Raw genomic sequence first — 9,223 nt, 5'->3', positions numbered from 1 at the left:
TCCCTAACTGACTATTAGTACACCGATCAGTCTCGAGTCAATTGTTACTCACAGAAGTCTTTCACCCAAGTTTGCGTCCATCTCCATCAGACTGCTTCTAATTCACTCTTAGATGATTTTATCCTAGCACTTTCTGGAGAAAAATTCACTCAGATGAATTCCCCTCCGCAGTAAGAGATCCCAAGAAAAAAACGAATAAGCAGTCCACAAAATAAAAAAACAGGCAATCCAAATAGTCCAAACACAGGGAAAACAGAACCTTTTTCCTCTTGTGCAGTCCATCGGATCTTGACTGAACTTTATATCCATCTCTCTCTGTCTACGTTACCAGATAAACCTAATGTAACCCTTTACTGTCTAGCAGTGTGCCTTCCCTCTAGTAACACCTAGTGGCCATTTAAGTTATAGCATATATATATATATATATATATATATATATAAAAATACATTAACAAACATACAAGTTTATCTTATGTACATTTTCACCCTGTTACATGGCTTGTACAAGTCTAACATGACATCAGCCAGCACAGCCTGCACTCTCTGAACATGAGCGTGTGTGTACACAGAAACACATGCACGCTCCTCTCAGAAGTGTTCTGCTGTGCCGGTGATGCAGCTTTTTTTTTTATTATTATTTAAATAAATAATTAAAAAAGCCCGACGTGCGGTCCCCCTAATTTTCATCCCCAGCCATGATAATGCCGTCTGGGGTAGTAGTCTCAGCCTGCAGCCTCCCTATTGCCTCATCTATTAGATGTGACAATCCCGGCGCAATACCAGCTCTTCTCAATTGCCCTGAAGCGGTGGCAAATGGGGTAATAAGGGGTTAATAGCAGTGCACAGCTGCTACTAAACCCTAGGTTAGTAATGGCACAGGCGTCTATGAGATACCTGCATCACACTAACCTGTAAATGACAGTAAATAAACACAGACACAAAGAAAAATCTTTTATTTGGAATAAAGTAAAAACACACAGCCTCCTTCACCTCTTTATTAACCCCAACACCCTGCATAATCCACACGAGGTCACACGCCGCTTCAGCCCTGCTACATAGCCAGCGGCTATAGAACACGACCGCAGACTGAGCAGACAATGACAGCTGCGATGACTGCACGGCAGGCAGATACTGTCACAGGCTGGGGGCGTGTCCGCCGGCAACTAATCACAGACGAGAGGATGGCCGATGGGCGGGGAAAACACGGAAAGCTGTGTGTATACGATGCACAGTACTGGAAGTAAATGCGTGACCCGGACGCAGTGTGCCGCCATGACACCAAGTATCGGTAATTATGAAACACTGTTTTATTTCTGTTTTTCTTTATTTTTCAATTATTTCCCCCAGTGCTGGATCTGGATCGTGCAACTGGAATCCCGTATCTGAAATCGGCACCCAGAAATCTATGAAACTGCCCGGATCCGGACTTTTACAGTTTGGATCCACTCAGCCCTAATGACAATCCATTAGTACCCCACAAAGAAAACGCAGGAGCACTGTTGGGAGTGTAGAATGGCGCACTCCCAACCGCTGCCTTTAAATCATGCTGTCAGAGACTGACAGAAGGATTTAACTGGTTAACAGCTGCGGGCGGATCTCCAATCCACTCACAGCTGTTAGAGGCACATGTTGGCTGATCAGATCAACTGACATGTGCAGGGAAAGATGCGGACTCGGAGTGCAATTGCGCATCAAAGCAAGGGACATGACCTAGGATATACCAGTAAGTCCAAGGTCATCAAATGGGTTTAAAAAAATATCAGTGACCAATATAGTCATCTTTCTTTTCAGTAACAGTCATAATCATAAACCTTCAAACCCATGGAGTCTGTCAGTTTCTTAATCCGTTGACAATGAACTTTTTGGGGATCACCAAGCACAGCCTTCCAGACACTGCTCAGAGAGGAGTACTATTTTTCTTCACCGGATATCTCCCATTTAAGAAGTGCCCATAAGTTCTCAATAGAGTTTAAGTCAGGTGAGTAAGACAGCCATGTCATTATTCAGTCTCATTTAAAGCATTTACTGGGTAGCCAAGTAGTGGAGTATTTTGATGCATGCGATAGAGTATTGTCCTGCATAAAATCATAATTTTCATGAAAGATGCGGGTATTCTCCTGGACCACTGCTTGAAGAAAGTATCTTCTAAAAACTATCAGTAGGCTTGGGAGCTGGTTTTGATTATAATGATTATTTGATTATAATACCTGCACACAACAGTACTCTACCTCAACTTTGCTGATGTCTGAGTTGAAGTGTAGGTCTGCGCCATTAATTTATGCAGCTACAGCTCCATCCATCTGGTCCATGAAAGTCAATCTCATCTCATCAGTCTATAAAACACTTAGAAAATCTGTCTTCAGATATTTCTTGGCCCAATCTTGATGTTTCAACTTATGAGTCTAGTTCAGTGGTGGTTGGGTTTTAGATTTCATTACCTTGGCCATGTCTCTGAGCACTGAATACTTTCTACTGAGCACTGCAGGGAGGTTGGAGTTCTGGAATATGACCATTTATCACATAGGTTTTGAATGTTCTGGGATCATGAACAAATGTCTTAGCAATTTCAAGAGTGCTGCATCCCTATGTAAGAAGTTTCACCACTTTTGGATTTTCAGAGTTAGTTAAATCCTATTTTTTCCCATTTAGTCTGAGAAAATTAACAAGCTGCCTAATAACTTTGCACACCTTGATAAAGAGTGTTGATATCCTTAGACCACATTCTCCTACATTAGAGAAATATACATCACCTGATATGCATCAAATAAATAATTATTCAAGTTCATACTGCTTGGAGTTGAAAAATGTGTATAAAAAGTATAAGGGCAAAATACTCACTTGCCTAATAATTGTGCAAATAGTGTAAAAATATCTATTATATTGCATATACGTTTTCAAATAAAACATTTGCAATTGGTTTAATAAAAAAAGATGTTATGTTGTTGAACTTTTGCTTCTTGCATGTATTTCCTAAAATGCAAGCTGCTTTATGCACTTCTGTGCCTAATTTAATCAGATGGTTCCCTGACAGCGTTCATAAATTTGGGTAATACATATCTTAAATAAGTAAATTAATAAACGCTAATAAATAAACTTTAAGGTCAAATAAAATAAACTTAAATCAATATATCAAATTCCATCTGACGGATTGAGCACAGAATGGAATAGAGCAGCTTGTTTTTAATTATAATACATGCAAGCTGTATTAGTAGTAGAGATAAAGTTCAATTAAAGCCAATTGCAAATATGTTTAATATCTAAAAGTACATACAGTGCAATAAAAAATTATTCAGGGGGCTCAATAGTTTGTAAATCAGAGACCAATAAAAGTTACACTAATAAACGTTACACTAAAAATATTTAATAGCCCATACTAATCTTAAAACCTTAGTTACAATACCTTTTTTCCCATAGCATAATCTGAAATATTCAAGGAACCTTTACGATAAAACATACTGTTGTCTCTTAAGCTTCTAAATGTGAACTAGATGACTGTACTACTAGGAGACAAAGTTTGAGCAGACATTTGTAAGCTTGATTATGAATGTTTAATTAAAGGCATTTTCCTGGTACAATGTAATTTTTTTACTTTATTTTTCCAGGAAGACTAAGAACTAAGAGTGCTTTTATTTTCTCAACATTTTCCAAGTCAAAAGATAAATTGTTGAAACATTTAATTTAATTAAAGTGACTTACTGAGGGTCCAAGATTAGAATCCTATTTGCATTATTAATAATGGAAAAAAAGTCTAATTTTCCTTTCACAATATATGGCTGAGTCCACTGAAAATGAGTCATTTGAAATAATTAACGCTGCAGTGTAGCTACTATATGTATTAATAGATTTCATTAGCAGCATTATTTGGATATAAAAGTAGGGTCGATAGATTGTCAAAAACTCTGTAAACATTTAAGTACAGTACTACTTTCAAACTATATTTAATTTCCTTATGAGCTTTGGTGCTGCTAGTATTTTATCATCTTTAAATATCCAATAATATTTACCTACATATAAATGTTTAACCCCTTAACGACAGCCAATACACATTAAAATGATGGTTGTTAAGGGGAATTATTTCTTCCTGCTGTAGCACCCCCCTGCAGGCAAAAATCCCTTGGGTGATTACCTGTACATGATGGCAAACAGCCGCGGTCATCGGTCTGGACCAGATTTGGAACTGATCAATGCCAATTAACTCATTAAATATCGCTGACAATCGTGACAGCTGAATCTAAGTGGTAAAAAGGGGGTTTAAAGACCCACTTTGACATGATTGACCTCTCCCGATCCTAATTGCCATGGTATCCCAAGGTCATGAGATTGATTCTGCTATGACTCTGACCAGGGTCTAACAGGCTCTGTCAGTGAGACACTAACAGGTCTATGACAGTGCAGGACACATGTCCTGCAATGCATGAGACCAGCCATCAGACTAAATCAAGCAATGCCCCACAGTGGACCTACGATAACTGATAAAATTAAAAAAAGTAAAATAAAATATGTAAACAAGTAAAAAAAGTGCATACAAATCATAAAAACCTGTTTCGCCACCACCAAAACCGCAGCATTTGCGTTAAACAAAAAAGTACACAGAATTGGTATTGTCAATGTCATGTTATTTATTCCTTATGGGGAATAATGTAAAAAATGAATGAAAACACACCAAAAATTATGCTTTCTCATCATACTGACACTAAAAATTGAATAAAAAGATCAAAACTATATATATATATATATATATATATATATATATATGAAAAGAAATCATATCAATGAAAACACCAAGCCATGCTACAAAAATTAAGCCTTATTATTAGAGATAAGCATATCTGTGGAAGTTTGGTTTGGCGGGTGCAGCTGAAATTTTTAAAAAGTTTGGTTTGGGACCCAGGCTTGACCTGAATCACAATGGAAGTCACTAAATGGGCATTTTGGGTCTCCACCCACATGCAGCCAGCCATAAACAGATCACTTCCTGGGGGGGTGGAGTTTTTACCTTTTTTTCTATTTTGGTGCACACTTCATCTTATGTTGTTACTCCCAGTGCGAGCCGATCAAACCCTGATGAAGCACTAGGCTGAACAGTGAGAGAACCTGAGAACAGCAATGCTCAAACGAGTGGTTTGTATATGTAACGTACCCGATCTTCGAACTCAAACTCTTGTTTTGTAAATTTTGTGTTTGGTACCGAACACCAAACCTCGGATTCGCTCATCTGTCCTTACTATGTCTCATTGGGAAAAAAAATGAAAAAAAAGTTACAACTCTCAGAATATGGTGATGGAAAAGCAAATAAATTTTTGTAAAAACAGTTTTTAGTGTCTAAAAGTAGCAAAACTTATAGCAAAGATGGGCTGCAGTGTATACATGGCCCAGGCCAAAAACTAAGGCTGTGTGCGTACGTTGTGTTTTTTCATGCGTTTACGCTGCGTTTTGCACTGCAGTGTAAACGCATGTGTCCTGAGTTCCCAGCACAATCTATGAAGATTGTGCAAATTTCATCCGCACGTTGCGTTTTAGAACGCAGTGTTTCGGCTGCTGCCAAAACGATTCGTTCTAAAAAACAACATATCACTTCTTTTGTGCATTCTGGATGCTTTTCCCACTCTGTCTATGGCAGAGCAAGCATCCAGAATTCATGAATTCCGCAAGAATTCAGCATGGCACGATGCGCAGTGACTTAAATGCTGCGGAATAGAACGCAACATGTGCACATATCCTAATACTCTAGCAGGATACAGCTAAGCCCCCACTAAGTGGAGTCATCACAGGTGCAGGAGCAGCAAATCACACACACGTCCAAGAAATGGAAGGGGCGATTGCTGGATGATAAAACTGCACACTGATAGCTTGCATAGAGCGTTGTTCACTCATGCAGATACACAGTCACAAGCCCGCAGCTTATTAGGTGACACCCATACTGTTAGATTAGACCTTGCATATTAGAGTTTCTGTCCCTGTATGGTACACAGATGGGGTACGGCTTTGCAGCCCGCCTGATCTGATAGTATGGTCGTCATCTAATAGGCTGCGGTCTTGTGACTGTGTATCTGCATGTGTGAACAGCGCTCTATGCAAGCCATCAGTGTGCAGTTTTATCATCCAGCAATCGCCCCTTCCATTCCTTGGAAATATTTATGTGATTTGCTTCTCCTGCACCTGTGATGCCTCCACTTCGTGGGGGCTTAGCTGTATCCTGCTAGAGTATTAGTTTTGGCCTGGGCAATGTATACAATACAGCCCATCTTTGCTGTAAGTAATACTTAATTTTTGGAGGATATTTATTCCTCTTTTTGTTGTTTTTTTATATTTAGTGTAGGGACTTACAAGCATGAGGTTCCCGTGATGAGGGTTGTAGGCTTCTGTTTTATGGCCATAATACCAACTAAAACCTCATATTTTTTTGTACAGGATACAGCCAAGCACGTTTCTGTTAGGCTTTGCATATTAGATTTTCTGTCCCTGTATGGTGCACAGATGGGGTACAGCTTGGCAGCCCACCTGATCTAATAGTATGGGCGTCATCTAATAGGCTGTGTGTCTGCATGTGTGAACAGCGCTCTATGCAAGCCATCAGTGTGCAGTTTTATCATCCAGCAATTGCCCCTTCCATTCCTTGGAAGTGTGTACGTGATTTGCTCCTCCTGCACCTGTGATGCCTCCACTTAGTGGGGGCTTAGCTGTATACCGCTAGAGTATTAGGATATGTGCGCTTAAAAAAATATATACATTTGGGATCGTTATAAGCATACTGACCCTAAGAATAAATTGGTCTTACCACTTTTACCACAAGGTGAAATGAGCAAAAAAATCAATTGTATTGCTAATTTTCGTTCATTCTACCTTTGAAATATCTGAATAAAGTTTTCAAAAATGTTATATATCCAAAATGGTACAAAAACATCTCCAACTTGTCGTGCAAAATTAAGCCCTCATACAGCTCTATTTGCCAAAAAATAAGAATGTTAGAGTTCTCAGAACACAGTGGAAAAAAAAACTATTATAATTTTTTTTACCGCTTAGTAATCATAAAAAATTATATAAATCTGATATTGCAGTAACCACATTGACACGAAAAATAAAGCCGTTTTATCGCAAATACTTCATGGTGACTGCATAAAATTTAAAAAAAACCCTATTCTTACTGCTGTCTATTTGCTCATTCTACCTCCCAGAAACCAGAATAAGGTTCAGTTCACATTTTTCTTGCGCTTACCATTTAGTGTTTACTTTGAATTTCCTTATGAATCCCAAAAACAACGAATCAGACAAAATTCAAAGAGATCCACTCACTATAAGGCTGTGTGTGCACATGTACGTATTGCATGGATTTACGCTGCGTCTAGCACTGCAGCCTAAATACATGTGTCCTGCGTCCCCTGCACAATCTATAAAGATTGTGCATAATTCATCTGCACGTTACGTTTGAGAGCGCAGCGATTTCCATGCTGAAATTTTGATTCAAATCGCTGTGTTCAAAAAAGCAACATGTCGCTTATTTCATGTGATTTGGATGCAGCTCTCACTCTGTTTATGGCCCTCTTCACACGTCCGTGAAAAGCAAGCACGTGTCATACAGTCCGTTTTTCAGGTCCGTGATCCGTTTTTTACATCCGTTTTCTTGTTCCGTGTGGGTTGCGTGTTGCATCCGTATGTACGTTTGTTTAATCCGTTTGTCAGTTATCTGCTTTTGTCATCCGTTTTAATAGTCCGTTTTGGTGTGTTTAATCCATAATGTATTGTGTAAATGTATTGTTGTTGATTTCCATTGGCCTTGTTCATAATATAATCAAGAAGGGTAATCCCGGCACACAGCATATGAAAAAATGGTAAGTCCAGGTATGATATGCTTGAACAAAATTTCTTTATTTTTCAACAATTATTGTACTGCCCGCCCAACGTTTTGGCTCACGCAGGAGCCTTCATCAGGGGTCAAGAGCACTAAGAAAAAGAGATATGGTATACAAAGAAAAACAAACAGAAACAGTGTTTACAAAATGCATCATAACATTACATCAAACAAGTAATAAGGTAAGTAACCTATTGGGGACTATGTAAAAGAGGGGGAAACCATTGTCGTAGTGTGAGGGGTAACCTAAAGGGATCTAACCGCTAGAAAAAGAGAAATCCTATGAGTATGAGGGGTGAAAGGAGGAAGAGAACAATGCAAAGGAAAAAAGAGATATAGTGAGAAGGAGAGGGAAACAGGGAAAAGAGCGAAGCTGAAAAGTATGCAATAGTCAAGAAGTAAAGGAAAAAATGGGAAACATACCCGTGAAAATGGTTATAATGGTTATAATGAAGAATCATGTAGGTACAGCAGGACCTATGAGCAAGAGGAAAATATAAGGAAAAAAAGGGGGAGGAAAAAAAGGGAGATGCATAAGATGTCACCAAGTGTAACTAAGGTGGTAAAAGTAGTAGGACCATGTTTGACTTACTTAGTAAAGTCAGCAGATGGATTAGTCCAACAGGAGGAATTGGTTGCTACCGATAAGGTAGGCAAGGAAAACCCTGATATGAGGACATATAATTAGTATAGGTGGAGAAAGAGTTAAAGGGACAACAGGGAAAAAAAGGGGGAAGGGGGGGGGGGAAAAAAGAGGGGGTTGTATATAACGATACATACCAAAAAGGGAGGGTGAGGTAGGCATATAATGAGAAGGGGCTCACACTGTAGTATAGGATATAAGGTGAATGCTGTCAAAGGAGAACAGTATCAGTAAAAAGTGTATATAATGAATAAAGTAGAATATAGGGAAGGGGATACATACCAAAGGGACATAGTCATATGTGTGCTGCGATTATCAATCATATGCAATATGACAAATGGATGGGCAATATGACATCCGTGATACTAGGGAAAGAAAAGGAGATCATGACTATCAAGGTATGTAAAAGGCAAAAAAGGAGGAGGCAAGGAAAGGATAAGAACATACCTAGGGGCCTCTGGATAAGGGTGAGAGCACCAAGAAAAGGCCTGTAAAGTATCAGGGAGTAAAGTAAGTCACATGAAAAAAGAAACCGAAGTAGAGCAAAGTAAAGCATCATAGCAAAAAGGTCTTACCTAGAGTGGCATGGTAGTGTAATAACTACGTGGTGGGAGCCCAGGGACTGTGTAGGAAGTGAGCCTCTATATACAGGCACTTGAATCTCCATTGGTGGAGTGTGAGTCACCGCTATCAGGTGTGGAGGGGAGTCCTGAGTGCGTGCAAGACACGCA

The sequence above is a fragment of the Anomaloglossus baeobatrachus genome, chromosome 1 (genome assembly GCF_048569485.1).
Source record: "Anomaloglossus baeobatrachus isolate aAnoBae1 chromosome 1, aAnoBae1.hap1, whole genome shotgun sequence".
Lineage (NCBI taxonomy): Eukaryota > Metazoa > Chordata > Amphibia > Anura > Aromobatidae > Anomaloglossus > Anomaloglossus baeobatrachus.
The sequence above is the reverse complement of the archived record's forward strand: the minus strand, read 5'-3'. Positions refer to the sequence as shown.